The 20,162-nt window shown below is 39.9% G+C and overlaps 1 protein-coding gene and 1 pseudogene across 1 annotated transcript in view; both read left to right on the top strand.

The window, feature by feature from the left end:
* The window catches only part of EXD3 (exonuclease 3'-5' domain containing 3), a 269,262-nt gene that overhangs the window by 111,040 nt on the left and 138,060 nt on the right, over positions 1–20,162 (top strand). The window lies entirely within an intron of this gene.
* LOC123236588 lies at positions 6,200–14,407 on the top strand (annotated as a pseudogene).

The following is a 20,162-nucleotide window of genomic DNA, read 5'->3' as shown; positions in this document are numbered from 1 at the left end:
AGTTTGCAAATATGGTTATTCTTTGACCCTTGTTCTTCACGTCCCCTCTTCAACCAACAGATGAGGCAAAATGGCTAAGCATGTATGCAGGTAGACATTTAGCCCTAACCATACACTGCCTCCTACCAGAATTATTTTATCTTGTATCTTATCTCCATCTAAGCTATACACTTAGTGAGGGTAGTTTATTGTTTCTTCATTCCCCCAGGCAGCTAAGTGGTGCCCTGGGATCGGGAAGAATTTAGTTCAAATTTGGCCTCAGATACTTACTAGCTGGGGTGACCCTGGGCAAGTCACATACCTGCTATATGTCTCAGTTTCCCCATCTGTAAAATGCCAATAACAACACTTCATAGGATTGTTGTAAGAATCAAATGAGATCATTTCTAAAGCACTTAGCACAGTGCGTGGCACATAGTAGGCATTTAAATATTTGTTCCTTCCTCCCCTCTCCTTATCCCCCACAGCACAGCCCCAAGTATGTAGTTATTGTACAGTAATTATTTGCTGTTAATGAAGGGTTCATAACATCTCTTGTATCTACCCCCTTCTCTCCTCTGACACAGCTATTGCCCTTGTTTGAGCCTCATATGTATTCTCAGAAGATGACACTCCACCTGACTCCAAGATTTTTCAATGGTTGTCCCCCATGCCTGAAATTCTCTCTCTTCCTCTTGTCTCCTGGTGTTTCTGACAACCTTCAGGCCTCAGCCAAAATCTTTCCTTTGCAAGAACCTTTTCCTGGTCTCCTGCCATGCTAGTGCCTTCCCTCTGAGAGATTATTTCTAGTTTATCCTGTCTGTATCTTGTTTTTACATAGTTTGGATGTTGTCTTCCTTATTAGACTGTGAACTCCTTGAGAGCAGGGGCTGTTTTTTGCCTTTCTTATATTCTGGCACATAGTAGATGCTGCTTTAATAAATCCTTCTTGATTTGAAGAATTGTAGGTGAGGTTGGAGTGGCTTCCAGGTATGAAGGAAAGACATAAAGTACTGTGTGAGAGGAGGAGCAAGAATGTAGGGAGTTGGTGATGTAGAAGAAGGCTGGAGTCAGGTTGAGAAAAGCATTAAGTATCAGAGGAATTCTAAACATCTTCCTTTTATTCATTTAATATTTTATGGATCTAAATATACATTTGACCTATTCATCCATCTCTCTCACTACAAGACAATCCCACATCCCTTTCCAGCCACATGTGTCTTTGATGATATATTTTTATGCCACTTCTTACTCACAAATCATCTTGAATAATAGTTTGTAGTTTTTTAGTACCCATTACCCTTTGGGGTATCTGCAATTTTATTGTTCTAAGACTGATTTTTCCCTAACTTGGAGCCATATAGCATCATCAAAAGAACACTGGTATTAAATAATACCTAACTGGTATTTCAGAGCAGGGAGCACCTTTTCACAGGACTGTGTGATTTTCTGGTTGTCTGCTAACCTCTTATTCAGTTCTATCCCTTTGCATTGCCTCTCTGAGTCATTTGTGCTGATTGGCTGCTCACGCAACTTTATGTCATAATCTATGCATTAGGTATTCTTAATCATCTTGGTTTTTCCAGTGTTGATTCCTAGAGCTATCTCATGAATGATTGTGGATTTCATTGAGGAGATCCTGTAATGCTCTGGTGTTATGTACTGTAAAGTATCAATGATCAAAGTTACCAAATGTCACAATCAAGAAAGACCCGCAAAATAGAGAAGAGGAAGGATTGTCCACTCCTCTGCTTCCTATCTTTTGGTAGCAGTGACTAGCTAATGAGAAAATTCCCAGGGCTAGACTTTACTGTCCATAGTATGCTCTTCCATTTCCATTGCTGCTTTGGAGACTTTAGAAACCCCAGAAACCAGAAGGGCCATAGCTAGAAGTCAAGGGTCTAAAGAATAGTGTGAAAATTCATTTATGATTTTCAGACTTCCCTCATCCTTAACCTTATCCCCTCCTATCACTTCTCAGCACATTCCTTTCTGGTCCAAAACATCTGCACAACATCTCATGTATAAGACATCTCATCTCTACCTCTATGCCTCTTTTTGCTCATGTATCTCCCCCAGCTAAAAACCCTTCATCCTCCTTTTCTGCCAACTGCTTTTCCTTCCATCCTTCCAAACTATCCTCTAAACTCTTGTCTTCCAGGAAACATTTCCTAATTCTTCCCACCTGGCTGGGATTGTGCTTTTCACCACATCCCCTCAGCATTTGGTTCCAGAAGTGCCACTTTTCCAACAGATGTTTCAGTGACTTCACCTTAGGGAATTAGACCCAGTAATCATGAAAGGGTTTACAAGAGACACAAAGCAAGATCCCAACCTCTGCAAGTCTTCAAACTTAGCCCTCAAATCATCACGCTGTCCTTGTAATTTACCTCTGTCTTCCTTGAATTTGTGATCTTTCTGATTCCTAGGAATGAGCTTGTTCTGCCCTAGAGAGAAGGAAATAATTGGATTCCCCTGTCTCCTTATAGAAACTTTTGTTTCTTCTTAAAGCTGCAGACTCACTAAGGTCAGAAGTTGTCCTGGCTTTTCCAGTTTGAGAGGTTGCAGATGTTGAATAATAGATCTTTTTTATATCACCAAATACTATGGATAGTTTTTAAATTATCTATAGTTCATCTAGAGATTGCAGTAATTCACCAAGCCTACTTAAGACATAACTAACTGAAAAACACTTCACACTACAGTTGGAAAAAAACATGGACAAAGATTCCAAGAAATATTTCATTATATAGCAAAACTAACTTTATCCATAGAATCATCTTCCTCACGGAATATAGCCAGTAACTTGACATGAATACATTGTTTAGATCCAATTCCAATGAGATGAGTTTGGTACTAGAGTGCCATTAGGCCTTCTAGTACAGTTCTTTCACTGTGCAGATTAGGAAACTGTGGCCTATAGAGGTACTCTGACCTCTCCACCATGCCCCAGAATGCTTATTATTGGGAGAGCCTCACTATCCTGCAAGATCCCATCCATCCTAGTCCTACCTCCTCACTACTCTCTGCCTCTCTGATTGAAGGGTGGAGCCATGAACATCTCATTGTGCACCTAATCCAACTCCTCTGGGATGTCTCTGACCTCTCCAACATATGGGTCCCTTTGGCCTACTCTCCAACTTTCCATGCTTTTAAGCTTCCTTCTGGGGATTGTCTTTCCCCATTAGCTGATGCCACTTGAGGGCAAGGACTGCCTTTGTTTCCTGTTTGTATCCCTAGTGCTTAGTAGGCAGTTAATAAATATTTATCTACTATTGACTAAGTGACTTACTCCAAGGTCTAGAGTTATAGAGCTGAGATTTGAACTCTAGCTCTGTACCTCCTCTTTGAACTCTTTCTGAACTATACTTCTTTCTCAGTAGTAGTTTTTCAACTTGTTTTTTAAACCCTTACCATCTGTCTTAGAATCAAGACAAGTATTGGTTCCAACACAGAGGAGCATTAAGGGCTAGGCAATTGGAGTTAAGTAACATGTCCAGAATCACATAGCTTAGAAGCAGCTAAGGCCAGTTTTGAACCCAAAACTCCCGACTCCCGGCAGTGAGCTTTGATTACATGGGATGAATGTGTTCTGTCCTGATCTGCATGTGTCTTTATCTATACATGTTTCTGCCTATCTGTCACCAGGCTCTCTATCCTCTGAACCACTAGCTGCCCTAGCACCATATGCTTTTTACAACTATCTCATTTGATCCTCATGACTACTTAGAGGAGTATCAGTGCTTTTATTGTCCTCACTTTACTGTTGAGGAAGCGGGAACAAAGGGATGTTAAGTGACTTGCCCAGGGTCACATAGCAAGGAAGTGTCTGAGGTCAGATTTGAAACCAGGTCCTTTCCACTCCAGACCTGACATATCTAAGTCACTTAACTCACTCAAATCTTCTGATTGGGTGTTGTGATGAGCCTCATTTAGTCTTTCTCTCCTTTTATCTTTTCTCATTTCTTTCTTTGTACTTGTATTTCTCACAGTGTTTTTATTGTAATTGTCATGTGCAGTGTTCATAAGAGTAAAAAACTAAAATTATCCAAATGCCACTTCTGAAAGGCTCCATTTTCCATGGATGGTAGTGAGCTTTTGATTACATGGGATGACTGTGCTCTATCCTGATCAGCACATGTCCTCATCTGTACATGCTTTCTCTCAGATCTCTCTCATTATCTTTGACCCACCCAAAGGGCCTATGAGGGAGGAAGGGAGCATTTCTCCTGCATTCTGGCCTTGTCTGTTCTAGCCCCTGGCCCTCTAGAATCGGGTTCTACTACTCAAGGTGCAGCTGTATGAGAAGGACCAAGAGACTGCTGCCCTTGCCTCTGAGGAAGGGAAGTGGCCATACGGCTCTTGCTCCACAAGCCACATTGTCAAATTACTTCACATGGCTCGCATGCCACAGTTTGGCCACTGGTTTCTCCTCATTCCCAGCACAAAGCACAAACTGCTGTTTTTGTCTGTCTCCTTAGGATTTCACAGGGCCCCAAAATTGCCTGGCTGGTCCCAATTCTCACCAGCAGGCCTATCAGAGACTTCCTCGTTCCCACAGACTGTGTACTTGACTGCCAAGATTTCAGTATCTTCAGAAATCCAGTGGAGCATGAAGGTCACAGTCAGGGAAGACTGAGAGCCTGGGATTTTTCTCCCTCTCACCAGCTCAGGGCTGATGGCTGTCTTTCCTTGCTCTTGACTGTTTTCATAGGGTTAGCATGAAGTTTGTCTTTTGCCCAGACTAGGGAATGCCAGGCAAGGAGATGTTGTAGCTTGGCTAAGCCTTGTTTGGAAGACTGTTCTGTGCTCTGCTTTCTGCAACACTGGGGTCTCTCCCAGAGATGTTTGTCATTTAGCCAGGTTGACAAGCATATGGTGCATTCCAGCCTTCTTTTATACATCTGTGTTTTCTCTGCTTTCACTTATAGCTTATAGGTATATTTTAAACTTTTCAGAAAGAACATGTGTTATTTGTTATGTTATTCCTTAAAGTGTGAGACTGTTGACACTGTGTTAGCTACCAAAGTCCAACTGTTATTGGCTTGCAGAGAAGATTATGCTATTTCACTTCAAAACCTACAGCTCTTTAAGCTTCTGAAGTCTATAATGCACAAGCAACCTGAGGGTGGTATTTTGTGGCCATAACTTCTGATCAGTTCAAATCCTTTTGCTTTAATCCCTGAAAACCTTTCACCAATTTTTGACTGAGAGTAGAACAGTTCCCGCAGGAATGCTTTTTCCATTGTACCCAACACACTGCAACATAACTAGCATGGGGGAAATAGGGCTTTCTCCCAGGTCACTGACCCCTGGAGGAGGGCAGACTTCCTTCCCAAAGTGACTACTATCTCCAGGCCTTGCTCCCTGGGTCTCCAGCATGCATGAATCATGATTTTTCCTGGCAGCCATATACAGTACTTCTCTCCTTCGTTGTCCATCCTTCCGTCCACCAAGGATAAGGCTTTTGTTCTCCGGAGAGCTGACCCTTTCTAGCACCAGGGAACCCGAGGTCAGCCTGACTGCTCTCTGTTCTACTTAATTTCACCAGGTGTAGTTCAGACTAGTTATGGCTCTGCCTATATACCCCGAATGTACTTTTGTATGTATATAAATGCATATAAACACACCCAAAATGAAATTCTCATATAATGACTTCATTAGCTTAGAAACAAATCTCTCTTTTGGCCATTATGCTCCTGATAGTTTCTGTGATCCACGAATGAATTGAAACTTCATACTTGAGTGAGGGCTGGAGCTTTATAACTGGAAAGAGAAAGTCAGTAAACAAAGGAAACAAGTGAAGATTTGTTAGAGAAATGAAATAGGAGAATAGGAATTAAATTTTGAGCTCTGAGAAGGCTCAAGCAAGGTCTTATTGGAAGGGAGAACAGAAAAATACATGGACCAGTGCGATGGTAGACCTCACTAGCAAGAAGTCTCACAGCCAGTCAGTCAAAAAAGCATTTATTAAGTACCTACTATATGCCAGGAATGGGAGAAACCCTTGCTCTCCAGAAAGCTCACACGCAAACAGCTCTGCACAAAGACAACATGCAAACAACTCTGCACAATCAAGATAAATTGAGTAATCTCAAAGATAAATCCCTAACATAAGGAGAGACTAGAGGAAAGCTACTTGCAGAAGATGACTATGCTGAGACTCAGAGGAAGCCAGGGGAGCTAGGAGGCAGAGATGAGGAAGGAGAGAATTCCAGGCATGGATGACAGCAGTGTTCAAGAAGCAGTAAGGCGGTTCTGTGTCACTGGATTGCAGAGTGCATGGAAGAAGTCAGGTATCAGAAGACTAGAAAGGTAGGAAGGAGCCAGATTATGAAGGATTTTCAACATCAAACAGAGGAATTGGATAATAGTGGGGTTTTAGAAAGATCAGTTTGACAGCTGGTTGAGGGATGGAGAGGCTTAAGGCAGGGAGACCAATCTGGAAGCTATAGCAGTAGTCCAGCATGAAATGGTGATGTCTTGAATGTGGATGATGGCAGTGTCAGAGAAGAGAAGGGGGCTTATACAGAAGTTGTTATGAAGGTCTAAGGAATTAGGGAAGGGCAGCTGGAGATGTGAAAAGTTGAAGATGATCCCTAAGTTTTGAGCCTGAGTGAGAGAGGGAGGGTGTTGGTGCCCTCTGCCGTAATAGGGAACGAAAGAGTGAGAAGAAAACCTTAAGGCTGTCTTATCCATTCTTCTTGTTTTACAGGGGAGGAGACTGAGGCCTAAAAAAAAATGAATTGATTTGTTCCTGAGGGTAGTGATTAGAAAAAACTTGAGCTTTGCTTTTCAAGATTAAAGGTTATTAAAAGGGTGGGTGTACATGGAAGTTATATTTTCAAGTGTGCTCCTGCTTCTTATACTTCATTCTTCCTTGCCATCTTGTGCTTATCAGAGCACCAGTGGCCAAGAAGTATCTGGTGCCTTAGTATGACCTGCCAGGAGAGGCAGTGGAAAGGTCATCTCGCTCAGTACCTCCTTATTCACCTTCTAGAATTCCTACAGACGTAAGACCAACTGACAGTACATTCATCTTTCTCTTCCCTTCTCTCAGGACCACCCCCCCAACAACATTCACAATCTTCAGAACACATATGATTGTACTATGAACAATATTATCAGCTCCATATTCATAAAGCACACCTCTTATCTTCTCCCTCTACCTGCTTTTTAAGGTCCAACCCTCACTGCACTGCTCATCAAATAAGTTACTTTTGTGTTAACCAAACAGCCTTTTCACACACCCCTGACTGCTGTGGTTGGCAGTATTTCTCTCTTATTTCTGTTATATTACAGAAATAAAGCTTCCATACTTTAAAGATCTGTGATTTCATCAGTGGTGATGCTTTCCACAACAGTTTGCCTCCTCGCTATACCTTAATAATAAGTAGTCTTCATAAACCAATGCCATAGGGAGAAAAAATCCAGCCATCATCAGGTGGCTAAGCCTCCATTAATGAGCCTGGTAGGGCCTAGAATGAACAAGACTACAGTATTTTGTGATCCCAAGCTTATTCTGTAGCTTTGCTGTCTTTTGGCATAGCCTTCAAGGTTGCCTCAACTCTATGTTGAGACATCACAGGAGAATTTTAGTCGAGGACATGGCTAACGGTGAAGAGTCAAATCCCTCTCTTTTCCCAGTTGTCTTCTCTGTAATGTTTTCTCTACCAAAATGACCCCTTAACCAGCAGATAAAGATAATTTATCTTAGAAAATCCATTCGGCATTTTCTTACATTTGGTGCATATCAAGTTAGCCAGAATATGAAAAATGAAACCAAGCCACTTCCCACAGTCTATTTGCTGGTTTTTGTTTCAGTGTTATTTGTTAATGACCAATTGAATAGGAGAAAAGCATCATGGTAGAGTGGAAGAAGTCAGAGTCAAAAGTCATGGAGAAAGGCAGTGTTGTTCAGCAGAAAGAATATTGGACTTGAGATGAGAAGACCTGCACTCAAATTCTAACTCTAACACTGCTCTATGACGCTGGGCAAGTCACCTAACTTCTCTGGGCCTCAACTTCATCATCTGTAAAATAGGGATGATAATGCTTAGAGATCTCCCTCAGGAGATCATGGTATTTAGATCTGGAAGAACCTTAGAAATGATCTAGTGTAAGTTATAAGGAAACTGATGCCATTAGAGTTTTAGTAACTTGCTCAGAGTTGTTACCCAGATGGTATCACAATTTAAACTTAAGTCTTCCAACTCCAAATCTAGTTCGTAAGTGGTTCTTTAATATGAGTTGTTCTCATCACTATTATTGGACAGAGACTTTGTTAGCCATTGGGGGTGATATGAGGCAGCTGTCCACAGTCCTGGTTCTGATGATCTGCGGAGGGATGTACAGAAAGTTCCAAGCTGTCGGGTTCTTGCTGGAAGGCTTCAAGAGTATGAACAAGAACACTGTCCCTAGCTTTGTCTGGACCCCCCTTCTCTTCTCCCTCTATACTACTTCACTTGGCCATATCCTCAGCTTCCTTGAATTTAAGCATCATCTCTGTGCTGATGATTTCCAAATCATCCTAATCTGCCCTCCAGTCTCTCATCTCCAAATTCCTGTGGACATCTCAAACTGGATATCTAGCAGACATTCTAAACTCAACATGTCCAAAACTGAACTCCTAACCTTTCACACAACTTTCCTCATTTCTAAGCTTCCCATTTACTGTCAAGGGCACCACAATCCTCTCAGTCCCTCAGGCTTACAACCTAGGAGCCATCCTGGATTCCTAATTATCTCTTACCCTCCATGACCAGATTTCACCTTTGCAGCTAAGCCTTCTGTCTTAGAATCCAAACTGAGGATCAGTTAAGGCAGAAAAAGCAGTAAGGGCTAGGCAGTGAGGGTTAAGTGATTTGCCCAGGGCATATAGCTAGGAAATGTCTGAGGCCAGATTTAAATCCAGGCCTGACTCTAACCACTGAGCCACTTAGCTGCCTCTCCCAAATCCTTTTAATTCTAGTGCTTTTCCATTGCTAATTATTTCCTACTCATCCAATTTATTTTTACCTGTCTATTGTCTCCCTCACTCAACCCTGACCTTCTTGAGAACAGGGACTGTCTTTTGCCCCTCTTTGTATCCTCAGCCCTTATCACAGATCCTGGAATATAGTAGGTGCTTAATAAATGCTTATTTATGGCACATAGAAACTTTACAGGTTTTCAAATATTTTGTTTTTTTTTCTGGTTCATTCAGACTCTTCTTCAGTTTGTTTTAGCACTTTTTATCACTGTTTAGGAGTGATTGCCTGAGTAAATTATTATACTCATCTTAAAGAAGAGAAACAACTGCTTGTCTTCACCAGTATTCTCTCTGACTTTTAACCCTCAGTAGCCAATACAAGATCAACTCCATATTTTATCTACCACACTAAGCTTTGTACCCAAAAAATAATCTCTGATTTCCCATGATTGCATGTATGATGTAGCCAAAAAAAATCCCAACAATCAGAAGGAGAATGTAGGCGTTTGAGCTAAAATGGAAATCTGAAAGGTCAGCTCATGTTACGTGAGGATCATAATGTTATTTTTAAGAATTTCTTTAGTTCACATGAAACTTCATTTCTCATACTGTCCTGCACTAAGAATAAAATTATGACAACTTCTTCATCCCCAAAATGTTCCTAGTCTCCATGGCACTCTGCCATAATTACTTATGACTGGGATGATTTCACTGTCACAAGGGTACCCCATGGAATCCACTGTCTATTTCGGAAGTGTTCAAGTCAACAAGGTCATCTTTATTGTTAGAAATAGGCATTCCCCAAGGCACTTGTATGTTAGCAGAGACTTCTTAGGATGTTGCTTATTAATTTCATTGTGACTTGCCCAGGGACACAGGTTGCTCTGTAACTGACTTTGTGACTCTTTGCTGGTAATTTTTTTTCTCTTGAGGGAGATAAACAATTCAATTCAATAAATACTCATTAAGTTCATGCTATGTGTAAGGCATTGGAAAAGATGAGTGTGATAGCCAGTGACATAGGGATGGTCTCAAATATAGCAAAACCTATTATGGATATATAGTACTACAGTTCCCAGCTGGCACAGTGACCAGCATGTCATAGGGCTGGCCATCCTAACCTCTTCCTTTACTCAAAAGTTTTCAGATAAAAGTTCTCCCTTCTCCCTACCCTGACTCCTTTTAAGAATATATTTTTAATTTCATAATGAACATCAGTGGAAGATCTCAAAAAAAAGGAATCGTAAACTGAGCGACCATATGAAAGGATAATCTAAATCACTAATTAAAAGAGAAATACAGATCAAAACAAACCTATGGTTTTACCTCACACTTACCAGTTTAGCAAGGTTAACATAAACTACAGATAGCCAATGTTGGAGGACGTGTGAGAAGATGAGTATACTAACACAATGTGTGACCTGATAGAACCATTCTGAAAAGCAGTTTGTAATTATGCAAGTAAAGTGACAAAAATGCCCACACTCTCTGACTCAGAGATTCTATCGCTATGCATATATCTCAGGGAGGTCACTGACTAAAAGAAAGTCTCCTTATACACCAAAATATTTGGATCATCAGTTCTTGCATGAATAACAGAGAGCTGGAAACAAACTGGATGCCCATCACTTGGGGAATGACTAAATAAAATTAACATGAATGTAATGCAGTGCTATCTTGTTTTAAAAAACAAAATTAAAATATATGATGAATCCAGAGAACAATGGAAAGACACAAATTAATGAAAATGGAAGAAACAAAACCAGGAAGGCAATCCACACAATGACAACAACAGTGTAAATGGAAAGTACAACATCAAAATATTTGTAACTGGATGTTATAAAACTGTTTTTTAAAAAAACAAGGTAGGAGTAGGGTGGGCAGCTAAATGGCTCAATGGATTGAGAGCCAGGCCTAAAGATGGGATGTCCTAGGTTCAAATCTGGCCTCAGACACTTCCTAGCTATGTGACCCTGGGCAAGTCAGTTAACCCCCATTATCTAACCCTTCTGTCTTAGAACCAATATACAGTATTGATTCTAAGATGGAAGGTAAGGTTTAAAAAAAAAAAAAAAGCTTGAATCCAAAGAAGACATAAGAGAAGAGACCTCTCCCCCTTCCTTTGAAGAGGTTAGAAAACATAGATATGAACACTATATGTAACTTGTTTTTTAGTGTGTTGGATTTTTTGTTTTTTTCTCTTTAAGAAAGTTCTTTGTTATAAGTAATGGCCATTTGAGAAGGGATAAGAAGTATATAAGAAGAAATCTAGGTATTGTGAAACCAAAAGATATCAATGAAAATCAGTTTTAAAACCATTAGAAAAAAATGCAGTGGGAGAATTAAGAAATTCACTTTAAAACTAACTTGGATAAAATTCATTTTCCACAAAGTCAGGGATGCTTTTGCACAAACATATTTGCCCATAACTTGCACATAGTTAAGTAATGACTGGCAAAGAAATTGATAAAATCCAAACAAAATTATTCCCTCTGACATAAAAGGTACTTAATATATTTCTCTTGAATTGAATTGAAAAGCAAATAATTCATCCCTAATAAATCCCCAGAATTTTTCCAAGGAACAAAGCCAAATTCTTGATAATTATTTTCACAAGTAATAAATTAAGAGGAAGTGGCATTTAAAAATTTAAAGTAGCAGATTCTATACCAGAAATTTCAGGTGTTTATGCATGAAAGTGTCTTGTTGGGGGAAGGCCACCAAAAGGGAAGAAGTAGGGACCCTTTGAAAGCAGCAGAAGCTTCTGTATAAACTGGCCCTTTCCCTCTTCCTCCTCCATTCCCTTCCCATCCCACTCCCCAGCCCACCTCAGAATTCTGAATAGATCGTCTAGAAAAATGCAGGGTTGGAAATCCCCACAACCTCAATAAACTATGCTAGGTTATAGGCTTCTTAAGAGCAGGAACTTGTTTTCCTTATCTTACAGGTATCCTAATTTAACAAGTTTTTAATAAACATTCAAAGAGTGAGCAGATTCACTGATGAATGTGTTAATGAAAGAAGAATGAATGAATTAGTGATGATTCTATTCTGTCTAGACTAGCCTAGTAAATATCAGGAATACGCCTGCCTGGCTCTGTGAATCTGTTTCACCTGGCCTTGCAGATTGGGTCACACATATTTAACAGAAGCAGCAACATTAGAAGAGGAGAAAACCCCAGAGCTCAGGGGAGGGAGCCACATCGATTGTCTCTTGAGCCTCAGAAGTTCTTATCTCAGATTACTTGGTGGAAAGAAGCAGTTATGCAAAACATCACCAGGGATATTGGATTTCTTACAGATGATCAGTGAGGTGTGAACTTGAAAGCTTATGCTCCGGGTTCCAGGTTATGTGTTGATGTGATACTTTTGCCTAGGCTAGTGAAGACAATATGAAGGTTTAAAAAAAAGCAACACAAAAAATCCAGATGGTTAACTCAGGTCACTCACTACTAGAAGACAGACCATGGCAAAAGTGGGTCTCTTACCAAAGAAGGAAACAGGTTGAGTTAGCACTTTGTGCTAGCCATTATTAATAACCATAATAATGGCATTTACATAGAACTTTGAACTTTACAAACTACCTTATAATATTATCTCATTTGATCCTTTCAACAACCCTGTGAAGTAGGTGGTATTATTATCCTCATTTTGCAGATGAGAAAACTGAGGCAAAGAATAAGTGACTTGTCCAGGGTCATACAACTAATATGTGTCTGAAGCTAGAGTTGAACTCATGTCTTCCTAGGGCTTTCTCATGGTTTCTTATGACTTCATTAGACCATGAGCTGACAGTGCCAGGAAGGTGTAGGTCCCCATAATGTGCAAAGGTAAGCCCAGCTTCCTGGACAGACTTATTGACCTCAATTTAATCAGTTTGGTTCAACAATTTATTAAGTTTCTACTGTGCATAAGTCATTGTACCAGGGACTAAGAATACAAAGATGAAAAGCCAGTTCCTATCTTCAAAGAGTTTACAGACTCCTGAGACAGTATACATTCTGAACACAGCAGCATATGATAAGATGTGAGAGGGCAAATAGTAAGACAAAGGGCTCTGGGAAAATGAGAGGAGAAGTCTTCCTACTCAAGAGCTCAGGGCAGATTTCATGGAGGAGTCCCTACCTGTTAGCCATGAAGGGTTATAACAGGTGGAAATGAAGACAGGCTGCATTCCAGGCTTCTGGTTAGTCTGCATAGGAATGCATGAAGACCATAGGTGAGAGGCTGAGATGGGGAGCACTGCGTGCATGAAGGGGTTAAAGATGAACTAAAACTACAAAGGTCAATTGGAGTCATGTGTTGAAGGACCTTCAATACCAGACAATGGAGTTTCTGTTTTATCCCACAGACCAGTGGTGTCCAAGCTTTTTGTTCACATCTATGTCAGTCAGAAATTTGACTCAACAGATTGAGATCCAGGCCTCGAGACCTAGAGGTCCTGCATTCAAAACTGGCCTCAGACGCTTCTTACCTGCATGACTCTGGGCAAGTCACTTAGCCCCCATTGCCTAGCCCTTACTGCTCTTCTGCCTTGAAACCAATCCACAGTATTGATTCTAGAATGACAGGTAAGGGTTTAAAAAAAAACAATATGCATATACTATTATATTAACATAATGTATATTACAAAGCACCCAAATTAAACATTTTAAAAAGAAATAATTTGGAGGAGTTCGCCAAAGAATCCAAAGACGCCAACAAGAACCAGCAGGACAATGGTAAAATGTTTATTGGAGAGCTAAGCTGGGATACCAGCAAGAAAGATCTCACTGAATATCTATCTCATTTTGGAGATGTTGTAGACTGCACAATTAAAACAGATCCTGTCACAGTAAGATTGAGGGAATTTGGATTTGTGTTTTTCAAAGATGCTGCCAATGTTGATAAGGTTCTAGAACTTGAAGAACACAAATTGTATAGCAAGTTGATAGACCCCCAAAAGGCTAAAGTTTTAAAGGGAAAGGAACCCCACAAAAAAAAGTATTTGTCAGCAGACTGAGCCCAGATACATCCAAAGAACAAATCAAAGAATATTTTGGAACATTTGGAGAGATTGAGAATATTGAATAGATATCATCAGACTGGTTCTGGGAAGAGTGAAATAAAAGTTGCCCAGCCCAAAGAGGTATACAGGCAACAACAGCAACAACAGAAAGGATGGAGGAGTGTTGTGGCTGGTGGACGAGGTGGAACTAGGGGTCGTGGCCAAGGTCAGGGCCAAAAACTGGAACCAAGGATTTAATAACTATTATGATCAAGGATATGGAAATTACAATAGTGCCTATAGTGGTGATCAAAACTATAGTGGCTATAGCGGATATGATTATACTGGGTATAACCATGGGGGAACTATGGATATGGACAGGGATATGCAAACTACAGTGGTCAACAAAGCACATATGACAAAGCATCCCAAGGGGTGGTAATCACCAAAACAATTACCAGCCATATTAAAGGAGGACATGGAGAAAACAGGTGCAGATGCTACAGCAACCTTATCTTGCAGGAAGACGACATTGAATGGAAAGTGGTCTTCTATTGATCTGAAATGACTATTTTGTAAAAGACTTGTAGTGTACATGTCACAACTGTGTCCAGTTGTATATAGTGGCTGATTTAGTTTTCTTGTTTTTACTTTGTCCTTTGCCATCTGTGTTATGGCAAATGTGGATTTGTATTTATAAAAACTTTATTTGTATACTTTCATTTTAAATGTGATTGCTTAAAAAAAGAATTAAATAAAGGGAATGTCTTCATTTAATTTATTCTATAAAAAATCTTTTTTATTTCTGAGAGCAATGTGATTGACTATGCTTCATTATTTCTTTAAAATCCTTGTGTATACCTTGAGAGACAGTGTAGACTCATAAATAATAGTTTGTTAATAATTATTCAATTATTTTAATCCACATGAATTGAGCAGAAAAGCAGGTAATTTTCTTTTTTTTCTTAGAAATTTTTTTGTTTTAAACATATGCAATACAGCAATCAAATCGTACTCATATTTGAATGTTTTCCTTGTGTTTTTGTGTGCATATTGGCCTAAGTAAAAGACCTGAACTAGAAGGTCCCTGGAATTGGGGTAAAGTAGAATCAATCTGGAAAGCGAAGTGGGGGTTAGGCTATGAAGGACTTTAAATGCCAAATGGAGGAATTTCTGCTTTATCCTAGAAAAAATAAGGAGCTGCTGGATTCTATTATCTAGCATGGTAATGTGGTCAGTCTTGTGTTTTAAGAAAATCACTTTTGTAGATGTGCAGAAAATGGATTGGAGAGGAGAAAGACTTGAGACCCAGCTGTTAACATAGTGTCTAGCACAGAGTAAGCACTTATAAATGCTCCTGGACTTGACTTGAGGCAAAGACCAATTAGAAGGCCATTGCAATAGCTCACATGAGAGATGATGAGGGCCTGAACCAGATTGGTGGTTATGTGGGTGGAGAAAAGGGGACGTTTTGAGAAAGATTGTTAAGATAGAAACCACAAGATTTGGCAACTGCATAGATATATGGAGTAAGTGAAAGTGAGGAGTCAGGAGGACACTGAGGTTGCAAACCTTGGTGACTTAAGAGATGATACCTTTGACAGAAATAGAGAAGTTTGGGAAAAGGGTGGTTTTGAAGAGGAAAATAATGTAATGGGCTATGTAGTGTAATTCACAGCCCACTGGTACTTGCTCATCCCATTTGATTCATTCAGTTGCACCCAAAATGAAAGAAAGAAGGGTGGAGTGGTCTTAGTTATCAGTTACTGCCTTGAAGTACCTGCCACAGTCACATGGTGATCTGGGGACAAGAGGCAGGTATGTTAGAGGAAAGAGGGAGTTTTCCTCGTGGCACCTATCTGGCTGTGGCTGTTAGTGCTTGGGTAAGTGTTAGTTTATAATTGCCCCAAGGGACCAAGGCCCAGTTGTAGAAAGGATGAGATGTGACTCATCTCCCCATCTAGCTCTCATTGATTGATCTGACAATCCTTGGTGTCAGACTATGGACCCCAAGGGACGTGGGCCCACACTTAGGAGATAATTGCTACAGACCAGAGGTTTTCAACCTAGATTTCAGACTGTCTTGGATGGAAAAGAACATGACATCTTTATTTTTACCAACCTCTAACCAAATTGATGACTTCCTTCATTTGTGAATCTAAGAAACAAATCTTTATTCTAAGAAGACACTATCAGCTTCAGCAGACTGCTAAAAGGGTCCGTGACAAAGAAAAGGTCAAGAACTGCTATAGTCAGTAGAGAACCATTGAGGCCACTGATGATCTTTAGAGCAGGTGTGAGTAGCAGAATTCTCAGCTTCAAACTAAGAGGGGCATCGAGCCAGGTTTGCTTTTCCTAGCATAAGGCAGGTGAAGATAGAAAGGAAAGGGGAAAACTCCTCTACAGGTGTAATGTTATACATTCTTAGTAGTCCCTCCTGACCATTCTCTTGTCAGTCTGATAGGTTGTTCATTTAAATGACCCCGATTGCCCTCTTTAGGGCCTCTTATTATATCCAATTAGCCTTAGGAACAAAAGCATGAACAGAAACAAATATGACCCTTTGGTTCTAGGCTTAGCACACATACACATATACTGACCCTCTGATTTCCTTAGCAGGGCATGAGCCATCTGAGTCACATGGGTTTATCCAAGACTAGTCACAATAGCTCTGTTTGGCAGCTATTGCTCTAGCTTTCTTATACCCATTCACAAATATCCTATTCCATTACTTTCATTTGAAAAGGGCATAGCCTTGGTCCTGGGGTCAAAAGATTTGGACTTATCTACCCTCACACAGAAATCCTGTATACTTCAGTTATTACTAAGTGGAAAATTTCCCCAATAAGATAATGATGACTTGTTTTCTTCACTACACTAGTACTCTTCCTTCCTGACTACCTTGCATTTATTTTGTATATATATTTATCCCATGTATATTTATAATGTATACATTGTGTGCTCTAATAGGATTAAGGTTTCTTGAACATAGGGATTGCTTCATGCTTTTTATTTGTATCCCCAGAACCTAGTACAGTGCCTGGCACAGAGTAGGTACTTTAGTGCTTGTTAGTTGATAGATGGCTGCCCCAGCAGGGGCTGTTTGGGTAGCATTCTCATTGAGTTGTTACTTCATTAGGGTTTTCAGTGTCTTAGGCTGGAAAGACTGCTGAAATTGTTCTCTTGTAACTAATTCTTATTTTTAAAAAGATTCAAATGTTCATAAGAATCAGCAGCAGGTCCTCCCAACTCAATGGTCCTTTTACTCTGGTGCTAGAATGTCAGAACTAGGAGGAGCCAAAATCATCATTGCTTATCCAGTCCCCATGTGGTGCAGGTATTATGGGGGTAACTATACATTAATGTCTTTCATCAAGATTTAATGGAAGTAATGTTGTCTCTAGCAGTAGTTAATATATGTAAGGCAGCATGGTATGGTAAAAGTGCTGGATTGGGGGTTAGGAAAGACATGGGTTTGAATTACACCCCCAGCATTTAACTGATTGTGTGTCCACAGACAAGTGACTAATCCTCCTTAAATTTCTCTTTTCTTATCTGCTAAATGGAGATATTTGTAGTACCTACTCCATAGAATTGTTCTGAAGATCAAAGGAAATAATTTATATCCAGCATTGTGTGAACCTTAACATATTATATACATTTCATCTACTATCATTGTTACTGAGTTAGGCATTCAGGGAGATTCAAAGGTGAGATAAGACAGAATTCCTAGCCACAAGAAGCTTCCAGCCTAAGAAAGTAGTTTACAATCTAGAAATCTATAAATATTTTCATTCCTATCACACACAAAAAGACTCTAGTCTAAAAAACTACTTACTGAAGCCGTCTGTGTAAATTTATTTCACTGCAGATCATAGGTTAGATATATGTAGTAATAGCTATCTCAGTCCCATAGAGGAAGTCTGCAGTGTATGACTTTTGTTTGTCAATCAGGAAACCAGTTTGTATTTGATCTTTTGTTCCCAAGATTCAATTTTGATACACTCAAGCAGTCTCCATCAACTTTCTGTGACCTGAGAAATATCATTACCATTTAGCAGCATAAAAGTCACTTATTACATATAATCCTTTACCCACTCCTCATGTCCATGGAACAAGACCCTACTATAAATGCAAAAGCCTATAAATGCAAAAGCCTATTTGTTGAAGCCACATTTAAAAAAACCCTGGAAAAGCTGAACAAATTATATTATATGGTTGTAATGAAATATTTTTGTGCTATAAGAAATGATGAATAGGATGAGTTCAGAAAAACCTGATAAGACTTATATGAACAGATGCAAAGTGAAGTGAGCAGAACCAGAGAACAGTGTATACAGTAACAAAAATATTATATAATGATCAGCTGTGAAGGACTAATGTATTATCAGCAAAGCAAAGATAACCCTAAGGAACTCATGATAAAAAGTGCTATCCAGTCAAAGAAGGAACTATTGGAGTCTGATTGCAGATCAAAACATGCCATCTTCCACTTTATTTCTTTCATGAGTTTTTCATTGTATATGTGATATGTCTTCTTTTATAGCATGAGGAATATGGAAATACATATTGCTTGAAAGCACTGGTATAACCTATATCAGACCATTTACTGCCTCAGGGAGGGGAAGAAGAGAATCTGAATCACAAAACGTCAGATAACAATTGTCAAGAAGTGTTTTTAAGGAGGCATCTCTTCTCCAAACTCCGCTAAAATCTTCTTGCCAGATCCAGAAATCTCAGGGTGCTTGTTATCAGGAACACAGCATAGGAACTAACGCTACTGAAAGTTTCCTCTTAACCATCAACCACAATTCTTCTCAGTTTCAGTCTGTATGATGGCACGTGTACAGTTAACAGTTGTGTATTAAAGGAAGGCTAAGCAAGTAATCTATATTCTACTGATTGGCCTGACTCTGGGTGTCCCAGCTGACTTCAAGACTCCCTAAACTAACTATCTAAATATCCTTCTCTGCCTGACCTTCAAACCAGCAGTCCTGGCCTGGACCTCATTGTCTGGATTGATGAGTGAGTGATCTTACTATATTTATTTTACTCTATCAGTCTGTCCCAGACCACTAGAATACAACTCTCCACCCCATTCATCTTGCCATCCTCCCTGCCATAAAAAGCATCCTTTAAAATAACCTTTGGGGGAAGCTGGGTAGCTCAGTGGATTGAGAGCCAGGCCTAGAGGCAGGAGGTCCTAAGTTCAAATCTGGTCTCAGACACTTCCCAGCTGTGTGACCCTGGGCAAGTCACTTGACCCCCATTGCCTAGCCCTTACCAACCTTCTGCCTTGGAACCAATACTATGTGTTGGTTCCAAGGCAGAAGGTAAGGGTTTAAAAAAAAACAAACCTTCATTACATCAAGCAAGCTATCATTCTGTATCACTTCTCTCTCAACCAAATCCTTGAAAAACCTGTTTACATTTGCAGCCTCTGCTTCCCCTCCTCTCATTTGCAGTTTGGCTTTCTACCTCATTCCTCAGTTGAATTTGCTCTTTCCAAAGGTACCAGTGATAACAATTTCCAAATCAGACAGTCTTTTCGCATCCTTCTTTACCTGTCTTCTGAATTTGATACTTTTGACTACTCTCTCCTCTCTGGCTTTTTGTTACACTACTTTCTCTTAGTTTTTCTCCTACCTTTCCTTGTCCATCTCTTTTTCTGGCTTACCATCCATATCATGTTCCCTATCTGTGGACGTACCCCATGGTTCTATCCTAGGCCTTCTTTTCTTTCTGTATTCTCTTTCTTCATAACTTCATTGACTCCTGTGAGTTTAACTGTCATCTATATTCAGATGACTCATAGATCTATTTAGCTAGCTCAAATCTCTCTCCCTTCTCTTTAGACCTGCCTCACGAGTTGCTGAATGGACAGTGCAAACTGGATCCAAATATAACATGTCCAAATCTGAACTCATTATCTTTCACCCAAAACCTTCGTCTCTTCCAAACATCCCTATTTCTGTCAAAGACAACACCTCTAGCTGCCCAGGTTCATAACCTCAGTATCATCCCTTTTACCATGCTCTCCCTTTCCCCATTTATCCAATTGTTGGTTGTCCATTCTTGGAATTTCTATTTTCATGATATCTTTTATATCTGATCCCTTTTTTCTATTCTTCCAGATACCACTTTAGGTCAGACTTTGATCACCTCTCACCTGTATTATTGCAGCACCTCCTGGTTAGCCTTCCTGCCTCCAGTCTTTTGCCACTG

Source organism: Gracilinanus agilis, chromosome 2, assembly GCF_016433145.1.
Source record: "Gracilinanus agilis isolate LMUSP501 chromosome 2, AgileGrace, whole genome shotgun sequence".
Lineage (NCBI taxonomy): Eukaryota > Metazoa > Chordata > Mammalia > Didelphimorphia > Didelphidae > Gracilinanus > Gracilinanus agilis.
Note: the sequence above shows the minus strand (reverse complement) of the source record. Positions and strands in the feature narration are given on the sequence as shown.